At 38.5% G+C, this 15,983-nt stretch overlaps 1 long non-coding RNA gene across 1 annotated transcript in view; it reads right to left on the bottom strand.

The window, feature by feature from the left end:
* The window catches only part of LOC129030274 (uncharacterized), a 552,505-nt gene that overhangs the window by 84,586 nt on the left and 451,936 nt on the right, over nt 1-15,983 (bottom strand). The window contains exon 3 of the long non-coding RNA XR_008500600.1: nt 9,686-9,807. This is a non-coding gene — a long non-coding RNA (uncharacterized LOC129030274). The remainder of the gene's footprint in view (nt 1-9,685; nt 9,808-15,983) is intronic.

The following is a 15,983-nucleotide window of genomic DNA, read 5'->3' as shown; positions in this document are numbered from 1 at the left end:
ATTGTTGATTTAATAAAAACAACTATGTCTTCTAAGTTATAAAAGAAAAAACCACAAGTATTTAACTTTATGGATTTTGCTTTTATGATACTTGCCTAACACACAGTAATATAAAAATTATGAAGAGAAAAATTAACTTGAGATGATGGCTAGCTTTGTTTAATGAACTATTCAAGTATAATTGTTAAGAATAAATTAAGTGAACGTAAATGTGATAAAAGGTCGTAAGTGAACTTTTCATAGTTTCAAAATTCTTTTCAGTAATTTAAAATCTTAAAGTCATGTTATGGTAAATTAACTAATACGTAGTCATAAAATTTCTGAGTCATTTCTAAGTAAGTTAAAATACTGAAACATTATTAAATAAAAGTTTAAGTTTATATATTTTGGCATCTTACATTTATATGGTACAGGAAAGCTAAATATATTTAGATCTGTTAATAAACAAAAAAATTGAGAACACATCTCTAAAAATCATGAAATGGTTTTTATCTACACTGGTATAAAATAGTTCAAAATTATTTACTTCCTAAGTTTTTCACTGAAAATTAGGATTACTAAGAATTAATATTAAAATTAATATATGTAATTGAGATTGTAAATATAAGAAAAACAATTCTATATATTAATTGTATGAGAAAAGTGGGATTGTTAGAGTAGGTAGACAGGCAGACATGTGCAAGGCAGGAGAGGGCCTCCCTCATCACCCACAGGAATGTCAGGTAACCATCAGGTGATGGTCAGTTGGTTGATAAATTGTGTCTCTAAAAAAATACTTGCTTGTAGCCAGTGCCAGGAAAAAGCAGTCTCACAATAGATGGAAAATACCTGAGGTTGGTGATCAGCAGCTTCCTGATAAGATCTCAGGAGTTGGGCGAGTGGTCTTAAGCGTGCACACAAAGAAGCAAAATTGTGGTGTTTAACTGGTATATGACCTTCCTCTAGGAACACTTGACCGGTAAGGGAAAAATGTCTCAAATGAGCATGCATACAACTTCAGTAAACACACTGTGTATGTGGCCCCTCCCAAGTGCTGGCAGGCCACTGTGCATGGCCCACCCCTAAGGAAACATCAAAGGAGGAGAAACACAAACTTTGGAACCATGACAATATATAAAAACCCCAAGTCAGGGGTCAGAAAGGGCACTTGGATTTCTCAAGTTGCCTGGTTGGCCTTCTTCCAGGTATACATTATTTTCTTTCATTCCTGCTCTAAAACTTTTTAATAAACTTTCATTCCTGCTCTAAAACTTCCCTTGGTTTCTCACCCTGCCTTAGGTACCTCAGATGACTTCTTTTCTCTGAGGAGGCAAGAATCAAGTTTGCTGCAGACTCTTTGGACTTACTGCTGCTAAAATACTTTGGTACTGTGACATGGATACATTCCCTTGTGGCAAGAAACTTCTATGTCTTGCCTTCTTCAGCTGGAAGCGTTCAACCCCTGTAACATGTTTTTTTCTGTCCTTTTGCTCTCCTGCTTACTGACCAACTCCCAGAATGATTCATCTCTGCCACAGTGGCTCTTCTCTGGCCAGCTGATCTATCCGCTCACCATGATGGGTGTCTTGTGGGAATGGGAAGGACCTTGGAGTCTACACTGAGGAGACCTGAGATGTTAATGTCTCTCTTAGATGGCAGGCTCACAAGTGTTATAGGGCTAAAGCCTAAGACCATGAAATGTCTGGGGTTTCCTCTGCTTTTTCAACTAAAATCAGCTCTTTCCCAAAACCCACACCACCTATTCTCTTGTTTTCTTTATCTGTATTCTAAAATGGACTTACATACCCATCAGACCGTCCACCTTTGGGGCAAGTCTGCCTTTCCTCTGCTTTTACACTGTGTGCCACATGACTTCCTTCTCTGCCTTAAACACACACTCCTTGTTTGTTATTTGTGTTCCTATGGCTCTTGCTGTTTGCCTGGCAGCCAAAAGACAAGCTCTCTTGCTGATGTGCCCAGAGATTTATACTTGCTTTTACTTTATTAGCTCAGATGACCTCCAACCCTTCGCCTGTCTGTTGGCTCACTACTAGGACAGACACTACTTGGAATCCTGGCTTTTCCAGTTTCTTATGACTTACCATGTGCTTTCTGTCTATTGTGTTCCAGGACTAAGGTTTTTGATGGCTTTTGAAGCAGTTTGTCCACCTGCATAGGGCCTCACTCTGTGGATCTTTAAGGAGCACACCTACTTGCTTTTTTTGATTCAGTACCCTTCTTGAAGGAAGGAAAATTCTTCATTTGCCACTTGCAAACCCTTATTCCAAGCCCCAAGTCCTCCAGAGGTCCTCATTTATGTCAAGAGAGCAAATAAATGTTATCTTATGGAATCCAAGGGCTGCTGTGTTTGTGAGCATATGAAAGCTTTCTATGAGTATCTCTCTCGCTTCCTCCCACTATCTTCTGCAGCAAAGTGATTGTCCTGTCCATTTAAACATTTGTTCTGCATGTTACCCCAGGAGGAAAAGGAACCCCAAATACAAATTTTCCTCCATTCCTCTAATCACTTTCATGCTTTTCTCAATACACTTCTGGACAATCAAGGTCATATTCAAAAGGAGGAAAGTCCTGCTCATTTGTGGCACCTACCTGAAAAACAGGTTTCTCATCTACTTAAATAAAATGGGTTATGGGAATCTGAGAAAAAGAGATAATCATTTTGTTGCTAGGATGCTCTGAACAAGAGTCACTTTAACGTCATGGAGACAAGGACATAGGCTGGCTCAAGATCACAGGCAGAAGAAACAAAAGTACCCATAGGACAGAGATGAAGGCTGATCCCAGACTATAGGCACAGAACAGATTACCATTAGAACAGAGATGAAGGCAAAGTTAGGGGTATTGGGTAAGACAAGTTCATTCTGGAACACCAAGGGTGAATAGGGGGCCCCCTGTTCATTCTGGTATTTCCTCTGTTCTCAAGTGGACAATTGTGATGAAATGGGACCTTTAAGCATATCTGGTGAGATCAGTTCATTCTGGAACCCTAAGGATGAATGGAGGATGCTCTGTTCAAGAAAGGATAATAAGGAATAAGAGGAGATATCCCTTTTTTTTCTCCTCTGCTTTCTCTTTGCAGATGGGTAATAGTATCTCCATACCACAAGACATGCCCCTCAAATATAGCCTTAAAAACTGAGAAAAGTTTGATTCCCCCAAACCTTGAAACCGACAATTAGGTTTCCTTTGTAATACTGTGTGTCCTAAATACAAACTGGGAGAAAATTACAAAAGTCAGCCTTAGAACCCAGTCAGTGCCCTTATACAGAAAATCCTCAAATTAACCTCCTCAGTGTTTCATAAGACAGTAGAATAAAGCATAAATAAAGGCTAAGAAGAAGAAGAAACATGGACAAGAGGCAGGCTCAACTATTGACTGGTTTACCAGCCCTGAAGCCCACTTCAAGTTGTCTTCAGAATACCCTCCAAGGTAACTGTCATCATCAGTGTGAGAAGCCAGGCCACTGGAAGGCAAACTTCCCCAGTGGGATAAATGGAAAAAAGCCCTGCATGACTTGGCCCCTCTGCCACAAGCTTGGCCACTGGAAATAGGACGGCCCTGAGGTCTGAAGGGCCCTGGGACAGAATCCCAACCCCTGATGGCCTTGAGCTGAAGGGGCTCTCTCCTCTAGCTGGCTTCCAAATCAGACATCATTATCAACAGAACAAAGCCTAGGGAAACCCAACAGGTAGGAAGTAAAATTATAAATTTCTCTTTGGGGTTCAAGAGCTGCCTACTCTGTGCTAATCTTCTCTGAGCCACTGTCCTCCAAATTCTGTTGGGTAATGGCACAAATGGCACCCCATACCTCCAAAAGAAAAGAATCATACTCCTTTGAGGCAAAAACATACTTTCCAAAATGGGTGCCTGTTTAATATTTCCCCAAGCTCTAAATTCATCTGTTATTTATATCCAAATCCTTAACCAATAACCACAACCTGGAAAGTCCAACCTCAGGGGTTTAGAAACAGCCCACACTTATCTTGACAAGTCCTAGCAAAAATTTACCTGAGAAATCTTTTGATTGGGTATAACTTCTACAGTAGGTAGATAACCTTGTCTGCTCCCCTCTTTACTGGACTCACACAGCAACATGTAGTAAAATTATAACTTCCTAACATAAAAAAAAGACTTTTATCTAATTAAAAGGTTATAAAAGTAAATAAGGATTTTTGGTAAGGAAGGTAATAAAAAAAAGAGATTTTGTATAAAAGGAGATCTCATATGGTAAGTTCTTGTCCTGAATTAAAATGAATGGTTGTTTAAAAAGAGGAATGTTTAGGACAAGTCAAAAACTCCAAACATGTCATAAATGGTCTGTGTAAGTCACAAGAAGATGCATAAAATGGAGTTTATGAAAGTAATGCAGTACAATTTTAAAGGGTCTTAGGAGTACTGAATGCTTTAAGTCATAAACCGATACTATGACTTTTAATAACTGTACAACTCGCCTGCTTTAAAGTCATTACATTCTAGGCAAAGACTGGGGACATAAGGAGTCAGCCATGTCCCCTAGCTATCCTGGAAAAAGTCAGGCTTTTATTTTGTTTTGACATCTTCACCTGTCTTAAAATGCAAGGAACCTTCTATGTTTGTGGCCAGTTAGCTTGCCAATGCCTCCCTACTAACTCTATTGGAACTTATACCATAGGCTATGTATTCCTGCATATCTTCACAGCCCTTGGCAATCTCTCTCTTTCAGTACCAATCTATAGGCATTCCATTTTGCCCATGGTAAGGAGGGCTATCCAGTTAATTCCCCTTCTCACAGGACTTGGCATTATAGCTGGTACAGGACCTGGAATTGCAGAAATTACAAAAGCCTTCTTGACCTATAGCCAACTCTCAAAGAAAGTAGCCAACAACATTGACACCATGGCTAAAACTTTATTAACTGTGCAAGAACAAATTGGCTCTTTAGCAACCATGGCCTTCCAAAATTGTTGAGGACTAGATATGTTAATGGCAGCACATGAAGGAATTTGTTTAGCCTTAGATGAAGAATGTTGCTTTTAGGTAAATCAATCAGCAGATGTACACGACAACATCAAACAACTCCTAAATGAAGCCTTTTTACAGGAACAAGCCTCTTAGTGTTGGTCAAATTGGGAAAGAACCTGGAAATGTTTCTCCCAGTTTCTTCCCTTTTTCGGCCTACTTGTTAGTCTCTTATTCTTGCTCCTTTTTGGTCCATGTCTTCTAAATCTAATAATGTGATCTGTCTCTTCTCATCTTTAGGCCATCAAGCTCCAGATAATCCTCAATGAGGGATACTGGCCTCTCAATATTTCACAGCCACCCTTCTATAGAGGACCCCTAGAATACCCAGTAGTGGGACACAACAGAGGTGAAATTCTGCCCCTGTCTCCCTTGAACCTGGCTGAATACTGCTTTCACCAATTCACAGAGCCACACTGCCCTGACAGCTAGCAAGAGGTCAAGACCCATGGAAAAACCGCCACTGTGCCTTTGTCAGCAGGAAGCAGTTACAGAAGACTGACCTCTGTCTATTTTCCCAAAGAATTGGGTCACAGACTCTTGATGGGGGAAATGTTAGGTAGCTAGGCAGGCATGACTTGGGCAGGACAGTGCCCCCATACTCAGGAATGTCAGGTGCCCATCAGGTGATTGTTAAAGTCGCTCTTTAAAATAATAATTGGTTGCAGCCCACACCAGGGAAAGGCAGTCTCCAAATAGACAGAAAACATCTGAACCTGGTGATCAGCAGATTTCTGATAAGATTTCAGGAGTTAGGCAAGTAGGCTCAACCATGGATACTAAGAGGAAAAATGGTGGAATTTAACTGATATATGACCTTCCTCTAAAAACACTCAACTGGTAAGGGAAAAACGCCTCAAATGAGCAGGCACCCAACTTCAGTAAACACAGTGCATGTGGCCCCTCCCAAGAGCTGGCAGATTACTGTGCTTGTAGACAGCCTGCCTCAAGGAAACAACAAGGGAGGAGAAATGCAAACCTCCCAAGCATGCCAATGTGTAAGTACCCCAAGTCAAAGTGTAGATGAGGCACTTGGAGCTCTCAAGTTGCCTGCTTTTCCCTTCTCCGAGTGTACTTTACTTCCTTTCATTCCTGCTCTAAAACTTGCCTTGGTCTCTCCCTCTGCCTTATGCCCCTCAGACAAATTCTTTCCATTGAGGAGGCAAGTACCAAGTTTGCTGCAAACCTGTTGGATTTGCCGCAGCTAACGGAATGTTTTTTTCAAGCTTATATAAAAGAGATTAAAATATATTTTTATTAGAGACAATATAAATTTATCTGCTTTAAAGGTTAAAGTTTGTTTCAAAATGAAGGAAAAATTATATATATGTTATGTATAACTAAATGAATTTAGGTTCAGCATGGTGACCCATACCAGTAATCTGAGCACTTTGGGAGGTGGAAGCAGGTGGGTCACTGGAGCCCAGGAGTTTGATGCCAGCCTGGACAACACAGTGAGATGAAAGAGAAAAAAAAAGAAAGAAAAGAAAGAAAGAGAGAGAGAGAGAAAGAAAGAGAGAGAGAAGGAAGGAACGAAGGAAGGAAGGGAGGGAGGGAGGGAAGAAGGAAGGAGAGAGAGAAGGAAGGAAGGAAGGAGAGAAAGAAGGAAGGAAGGAAGGGAGGGAAGGAAGGAAAGGAGAGAGGGAGGGAGGTGAGGGAGGGAGGGAGGGAAGGGAGGGAAGGGAGGGAGGAAGGAAGGAGAGAGAGAAGGAAGGAAGGAAGAAAGGAAGGAAGGAAAGAAGGGAGGGAGGGAGGGAGGGAGGAAGGAAGGAGAGAGAGAAGGAAGGAAGGAAAGAAGGAAGGAAGGGAGGGAGGAAGGGAGGGAAGGAAGGGAGGGAGGAAGGGAGGGAAGGGAGGGAGGGAGGGAAGGGAGGGAAGGAAGGAAGAAGAGAGGGAGGGAGAGAGGAAGGCAGGAGAGAGAGAAGGAAGGAAGGGTGGGAAGGGAAGGAAGGAAGGAAGAAAAGAGGGAGGGAGGAAGGAAGAAGAGAGAGAAGGAAGGGAGGGAGGAAGGAAGAAGAGAGAGAAGGAAGGGAAGGAGGGAGGGAGAGAGGGAAGGAAGGAAGGAAGGAAGGATGGAAGGAAGGAAGGAAGAGAGGGAGGGCATAAATTGAACTGATATGTTGGAGGGAGAAAAAAATACAAAAGTTTTGTAAGAGGTTATAAAAGGTTTGTGGAAACCTTATGTGGTCAAAGCTCATTGAGATTAGATGCATTTGTTTATAAGATTTTATTAAAATTAGCCTTAGTACTGATAACACACTGATATAAAATGAAATTCAGCTTTCTCCTTTGAACAAGAATTTCATGTACTATTAATAAGTGAAAGTAAAAGATTTGCGGGTTTTTGTCAGTAAACTGACAAAAATAATGGAGGGAGAGATAGAGTCTGTTGGGCTCATATTATTTCATTGGATCTTTTGATTTTGGGGGAACAGTCTCCTCTCTAAAAGAGTACAGGATTTTTCTTTTCAAAATATTTGAAATATCACTTTGGCTAAATGAATTGACCTGTGGTTCTATTTTGATATTAAACATTTTAAATTTTTGATATTTCACTTACTTCCCCAAATCAAATTTCAAATTCTAAAGTTAAGTTTATATTTAAATGTGACATTAATATGTGCTCCAAAATTGTATGATATTCCTAAATTCTCATATGTTTTGGTATATATTATCAGTCATAATTATGATTGTTATGTTAAATTGTTGTATGCCACATAAATAACCAAATTTTCTTGTCAATTGTATCTTTAGCCATGGCTATCTTAAGTCTTTTGTCATCCCCAGACAAACATTGATTTACTCTGATTTTTCTCAAAAAGTGGTTTGCAATTGGCTACAGTCCAAATTTTGCCTTTTTAAGATAGAAATTTATTTAAAAAGACATTGACAAGTACTCTTAAATACAGAAGATCAAATAATTGAACTGTTTAAAAAGTTTCATGATTTAATTAAATAGCTGATGCATTCATAAGAATTGGTAACCCAACATCAAACAGAACAATAATTAATTACATGTAATTGAACTAATAGTGGACTAAAATAATGTCTATGACTTGTTTTTTTTAGAGTGGTGATTCTTTTTATATTATGTTTTCCAGAGTCAAGAAAACCTTTCTTCTTTTGATCTACAGCTCACAGAAATTGGGTAAAGCACACATTTGTGAGGAAAATTAAAACATTTGCTTTTCTCTTCAACTGACTTCTCCAGAATTTTGGGACTGTTTGTGAATATTTTTGACTTATGGAAATATAGTCATTTGTATAAATTCAATAAGAATATGTTTTCTTTTGAAACAGCACACACTTGAAGACACTTTTTTTGTTGTTGTTTGTTTTTTTGTTTGTTTTATTTACCAAGGCTTTGACCGGAATGGTGTATTTTAAGATCTGACTACATTACTTTGAGGAATTACAGTTGACCTTATAGAGCTGATAAAAAAAAGCCCTTCAGAAAGACTGGCCTGGTAACTTGTCTACATAGTTCTCTTAAAGGTTCCTGACCTTGTGGTAAGTAAAGAATGTCACTTCCTGACAGGCCCAGGAACCTCAAGATATTTTGGGATAGCAAAATAAGATCATTTCACCCAATTTGTATAGGCACAGTCTCATTGTGAATCATTGTCTTTGCTTCTTGACCTAGAAAGGCTTTTAAAAGTCTAGTAAGTGATACCTTATGAAAAATTTTCCGTCAAAGCCAATTTTAAAGTGCCTATATGGCCATTCACTATTTCTATTGCACTTTATGAAAATAATCATGCCAAGTATAACACCAAAACTTGCTTTGCAAGTAAATTGGTCTTACTAAGATTTATATTTGGTAAAAATTGGGGACTAAAGAGGGAAATATTTTGCTTCAGAGGAAAACTATAAGATATCTGTTATTAGATTCCAGCCCTGACCATTGTTTTTGAGTTTTTACTAGTTTCCTAGTTAGAATCTGAACTCTGGATTGTAGAATCTGAACTCTGGCGTGATGTGAGATTTTGCCCTAAATACGTGATTCTTTTGCAATGCTTTCTATGAAAAATTTTAAGAATAGGAGAAAATGTAAAAGAAAAGAAAATTGTAGGACTCTTTAAATGTATTATGACAAAGTAGAAGTTAAGCCCTAGAGACTGAGTCACATAGCATGTTTGCAATTGTGCTTCTTAGATTATAGGTTAACTGTCTTCCTCGGTTCTTATTCTGTAAATGACTAGGACAGACTGAAGACCAGACCTCCCCTTCTTTTTAATCACTGATCTTTGTTATAGATTAACTGCCTTCTTCATTGTCCTCTACATAACTCAGACCAAATGGCATCCAAGACCCTGTGAAGGTTATATCTTCATTGTGGAATGTTAATTATACCCTTCCAAAAGAAAAAAAAAGCACCTTGACTGGGTGAAGGGCTCACACCTGTAATCCCAGTATTTTGGGAGGCTGAGGCAGGAGGATTGCTTGAGGACCGGAGTTTGAGACCAGCCTGGGCAGCATAGGGACATGCTGTTTCTACAATTTTTTTTTTTTCTTTTCAGTAGAGACGGGGTTTCACTGTATTAGCCAGGATGGTCTCGGTCTCCTGGCCTCAAGATCTGCCCGTCTCAGCCTCCCAAAGTGCTGGGATTACAGCCTTGAGCCACTGGGCCTGGCCTGTTTCTACAATTTTTTTCAAAAAAGTTTGCCAGGCTTGGTGGCACATACCTGTAGTCCCGGCTACTCCGGAAGCTGAGGTGGGAGAATCACTTGAGCCTGGGAATTCAAGGCTGCCGTGAGCCAGGATCACACCACTGCACTCCAGCCTGGGTGACAGAGCAAGAAACTGTCTGGGGAAAAAAAAAAAAAAAAATCAAATTTCGAAAAGACCAACTAAATTAATCAAATTATTGTAACTAGGCATTAAGCATTAAATAGAAAGATATTGAACATCTTTTAAACTTCCCTAAACTTCATCTTTATAATTGAATCCAATCTTCTACAGTTCAGAACACTGACTTCCATTCTTTGGAATCTTAGCTTCCTGGGCAGCCTGCTCTTACATTTTGTGCTTGAATAAACTCTCTTTAAACTAAATACTGATCTTTTAGATTATTTTTGGTTGACAAGACAAAGAAATTAAAATGAACTTTTCAATTGCACTTTAAAGTTTATCAAGATTCTAAGCCTATGTATTTATTTAATCCTCACAACAAGTCTGTAAGTATAGTTACCAACCTTATTTTAGAGATGAGAAACTGAATCTTCAAGAATTTAATTAATTTTTCTAAGCTAATACAGTTAGCAAATAATGAAAGCAGGATTGATTTGGGGTCTCTTAATGCCTAAACCAGCCCTCTTTTCATTACAACGGCATTTTCCAATGTGTGTTCTCTGGAACTGTATTGTGAGCAGAGTGAAAAAGAGACCCTGTACTAAATTAAGTTCTACAAATGTTGAAATAAATAAAATTTTCTATACTTTCTAACCAGACAACTCCTCATAATTTGTAATATGCTATCAAATAATTTGAATCAATTTTATTTTTTATTTTTCTTAATTTTTATTTATTTTATTATTATTTTATTATTATTATTGTTATTTTGAGATAGAGTTTAGCTCTTGTTGCCCAGGCTGGAGTGCAATGGCATGATGGAGATGCAAATGGCATTTTAAATAAAAAGTTCTCTTTTTTATTTGAAAACAATTACTGCAGTGTATTATGCTGAACTACATCTAAAAATCCAAACCATTTCTGCAGCAAATTCTATTTAACTGTCCTAATATCCTCTTTTAATATGGATTTCACTAGAGAGATAAAAAATCAAATGTTTGCCAGAGTGATGCATTAATAACTCAAAACCCTTAATCATAGCAGTGCCCAATTTAATTAAACCCTACATTACAAACTGTCGGCCTTCATATCATGGACCCCAAGTTGAACGGTTTATTGCTGAGCTATTAAAAAAAGTTATTTCATATTTCAGAATATGATACAAGTTCTTCACTTATGAGAGAATAATCTTTGTTTTCAACTGGAAAAAAAATACTCCATACAAACCCAACATTGACAATGTAAGCATAGCTTTTATTTCATTAAAAGTATTCCTGCACACTTCTTTGATAATTTCTGCTACCCTAAATTAGTAATTGTTTTAGAAATGAAACAAAAGAAACCAGAAAGGCAGATGAATAAGGTGTCTCATGTAAATTTTCTTGACATAAATATAAAGAACTTCATTTAAATTTTAAGAACTAAATGAATAGTAATCTGTGTATTCAAATACTACTTATTTTTAAAGTGATATTGCTTCTCTGAAAAAGCTCTTAAACTCTACTCTTTTTTCTCCCCTATCACATGATTATTATGGGTCTCAGGATTAGAATAATGGATTACAAACTTGAGCATGAATGAGAATCACCTAGAGGGCTTGTTAAAAACAGATTTCTGGGCCTCTTTCACATAGTTTCTGATGCAGTAGACTGGGAAAGGCTCGGGAATTTTATTTCCTACAAGTTTCAAGGTAATACAGATTTTCCTGGTCCTTTTTTATTCCTGGTGGGCTCCTCTGACAACTGACAGTTTATGCTAAGGAGAAGACTCAGAGTTTGCACAGCCCCACATGATAGTCAGTGTGGGGGCTGATCATTACAGAAAGACAACCATGGATTTAGGGTGGGGATCTGAGTCAGAAGGTTTTAGCTGTATAGCGACTGCGTTTAGCCATGTGGGCAATAAATCAATTGTGGCTACATAATGAAGTCTCCATAAGACTGGACCTAAAACTCAAGTGAACTTCTGGGTTGGTAATATTCCAGGCATATTTTCACACATGAATATCAGGAGGTAATAGTCTCTGATAAAACAGACTTTAAGCCAACAAAGATCAAAAGAGACAAAGAAGGTCATTATATAATGGTGAAGGGATCAATTCCACGAGAAGAGCTAATTATCCTAAATATATAGGCACCCAATACAGGAGCATCCAGATTCATAAAGCAAGTCCTTAGAGACCTAGAAAGAGACTTAGACTCCCACACAATAAAAATGGGAGAATTTAACACCCCACTGTCAACATTAGATAGATCAACAAGACAAAAAGTTTAAAAGGATATCCAGGAATTGAACTCAGTTCTGCACCAAGCAGACCTAATAGACATCCACAGAACTCTCCACCCATATCAACAGAATATACATTCCTCTCAGCACCACATTGCACTTATTCCAAAATTGACCACATAGTTGGAAGTAAAGCACTCCTCAGCAAATGTAAAAGAACAGAAATTATAACAAACGGTCCCTCAGACCACAGTGCAATCAAACTAGAACTCAGGATTAAGAATCTCATTCAAAGCCGCTCAACTACATGGAAACTGAACAACCTGCTCCTGAACGACTGCTGGGTACATAACGAAATGAAGGCAGAAATAAAGATGTTCTTTGAAACCAACGAGAACAAAGACACAACATACCAGAATCTCTGGGACACATTTAAAGCAGTGTGTAGAAGGAAATTTATAGCACTAAATGCCCACAAGAGAAAGCAGGAAAGATCTAAGATTGACACCCTAACATCACAATTAAAAGAACTAGAGAAGCAAGAGCAAACACATTCAAAAGCTAGCAGAAGGCACGAAATAACTAAGATCAGAGCAGAACTGAAGGAAATAGAGACACAAAAAACCCTTCAAAAAATCAATGAATCCAGGAGCTGGTTTTTTGAAAGGATCAACAAAATTGATAGACCGCTAGCAAGACTAATAAAGAAGAAAAGAGAGAAGAATCAAATAGATGCAATAAAAAATGATAAATGGGATATCACCACCGATCCCACAGAAATACAAACTACCATCAGAATACTATAAACACCTCTATGCAAATAAACTAGAAAATCAAGAAGAAATGGATAAATTTCTGGACACATACACCCTCCCAAGACTAAACCAGGAAGAAGTTGAATCCCTGAATAGACCAATAACACGCTCTGAAATTGAGGCAATAATTAATATCCTACCAATCAAAAAAAGTCCAGGACCAGATGGATTCACGCTGAATTCTACCAGAGGTACACGGAGGAGCTGGTACTGTTCCTTCTGAAACTATTCCAATCAATAGAAAAAGAGGGAATCCTCCCTAACTCATTGTATGAGGCCAGCATCATCCTGATACCAAAGCCTGACAGAGACACAACAAAAAAAGAGAATTTTAGACCAATATCCCTGATGAACATCAATTCAAAAATCCTCAATAAAATACTGGCAAACTGAATCCAGCAGCACATTAAAAAGCTTATCCACCATGATTAAGTGGGCTTCATCCCTGGGATGCAAGGCTGGTTCAACATAAGCAAATCAATAAATGTAATCCAGCATATAAACAGAACCAAAGACAAAAACCACATGATTATCTCAATAGATGCAGAAAAGGCCTTTGACAAAATTCAACAGCTCTTCATGCTAAAAACTCTCAATAAATTAGGTATTGATGGGATGGATCTCAAATAATAAGAGCTATTTATGACAAACCCACAGCCAATGTCATACTGAATGGGCAAAGACTGGAAGCATTCCCTTTGAAAACTGGCACAAGACAGGGATGCCCTCTCTCACCACTCGTATTCAGCAGTGTTGGAAGTTCTGGCCAGGGCAATCAGGCAGGAGAAGGAAATCAAGGGTACTCAATTAGGAAAAGAGGAGGTCAAATTGTTCCTGTTTGCAGATGACATGATCGTATATTAAGAAAACCCCAGCATCTCAGCACAAAATCTCCTTAAGCTGATAAGCAACTTCAGCAAAGTCTCAGGATACAAAATCAATATGCAAAAATCACAAGCATTCTTATACACCAATAACAGACAAACAGAGAGCCAAATCATGAGTGAACTCCCATTCACAATTGCTTCAAAGAGAATAAAATACCTAGGAATCCAACTTACAAGGGATGTGAAGGACCTCTTCAAAGAGAACTACAAACCACTGCTCAATGAAATAAAAGAGGACACAAACAAATGGAAGAACATTCCATGCTCATGGATAGGAAGAATCAATATTGTGAAAATGGCCATACTGCCCAAGGTAATTTATAGATTCAATGCCATCAGCATCAAGCTACCAATGACTTTCTGCACAGAACTGGAAAAAACTACTTTAAAGTTCATATGGAACCAAAATAGAGCCCGCATTGCCAAGTCAATCCTAAGCCAAAAGAACAAAGCTGGAGGCATCACGCTACCTGACTTCAAACTATACTACAAGGCTACAGTAACCAAAACAGCATGCTACTGGTACCAAAACAGAGATATAGACCAATGGAACAGAACAGAGCCCTCAGAAATAATACCACACATCTACAACCATCTGCTCTTTGACAAACCTGACAAAAACAAGAAATAGGGAAAGGATTCCCTATTTAATAAATGGTGCTGGGAAAATTGGCTAGCCATATGTAGAAAGCTGAAACTGGATCCCTTCCTTACACCTTATACAAAAATTAATTCAAGATGGATTAAAGACTTAAATATCAGACCAAAAACCATAAAAACCCTAGAAGAAACCCTAGGCAATACCATTCAGTACATAGGCATGGGCAAGGACTTCATGTCTAAAACACCAAAAGCAATGGCAACAAAAGCCAAAACTGACAAATGGGATCTTATTAAACTAAAGAGCTTCTGCACAGCAAAAGAAACTACCATCAGAGTGAACAGGCAACCTACAGAATGGGAGAAAATTTTTGCAATCTACTCATCTGACAAAGAGCTAATATCCAGAATCTACAAAGAACTCAAACAAATTTACAAGAAAAAAACAACCCCATCATAAAGTGGGCAAAGGAGATGAATAGACACTTCTCAAAAGAAGACATTTATGCAGCCAAAAGACACATGAAAAAATGCTCATCATCACTGGCCACCAGAGAAATACAAATCAAAACCACAATGAGATACCATCTCACACCAGTTAGAATGGTGATCATTAAAAAGTCAGGAAACAACAGGTGCTGGAGAGAATGCGGAGAAATAGGAATGCTTTTACGCTTTTGGTGGGACTGTAAACTAGTTCAGCCATTGTGGAAGATAGTGTGGTGATTCCTGAAGGATCTAGAACTAGAAATACCATTTGACCCAGCCATCCCATTACTGGGTATATACCCAAAGGATTATAAAGCATGCTGCTATAAAGACACATGCACACGTATGTTTATTGCAGCACTATTCACAATAGCAAAGACTTGGAACCAACTCAAATGTCCACCAATGATAGACTGGATTAAGAAAATGTGGCAGATATACACCATGAAGCTGGAAACCATCATTCTCAGCAAACTATCACAAGGACAAAAAACCAAACACCGCATATTCTCACTCATAGGTGGGAACTGAACAATGAGAACACTTGGACACAGGAAGGGGAACATCACACTGGGGCTTGTCATGGGGTGGGAGGAGGGGGGAGGGATAGCATTAGGAGATATACCTCATGTAAATGACAAGTTAACAGGTGCAGCACACCAACATGGCACATGTATACATATGTAACAAACCTGCATGTTGTGCACATGTACCCTAGAGCTTAAAGTATTAAAAAAAAAAAGAATATCAGGAGGTAATAAATCCTGAGGACAATGCAAATTTCAAATTTGGAACTCTCCTACAGTCTGCAGTATGAATCTCTCTCTTTAGCTGATTTTAGTTTGTATCCTTTCCCCTTAATAAGTACATCCATGAGTATAAATGTCCATAAGTATAGTAGCTCTGAATGCTTTCCGTGGGTCTTTTTAGTCAATTATTAAACATGAATGTGGTTTTGAAAGTTGTCTTGTAGGACTCTTCTTTTTTAACTTTAGACTCTTCCTATAACCCTAATTTCTTGCAGTTGGGGTCATAAGTTTTGGGCAGACTTGACATTCTGGAGAACTGTGCCTTAAACCTCAAAGTCCAGTTTACCCTAGGTTTGGGGGTGGAAAAATGAAAGCGGGGAAGTGAGTAAAAGAAAGATGGTGAGGAGAGTGAGAGGGAGAGAAAAA

Source organism: Pongo pygmaeus, chromosome 12 (assembly GCF_028885625.2).
Source record: "Pongo pygmaeus isolate AG05252 chromosome 12, NHGRI_mPonPyg2-v2.0_pri, whole genome shotgun sequence".
Classification (NCBI taxonomy): domain Eukaryota; kingdom Metazoa; phylum Chordata; class Mammalia; order Primates; family Hominidae; genus Pongo; species Pongo pygmaeus.
This window is presented reverse-complemented; position numbering and strand designations above follow the sequence as displayed.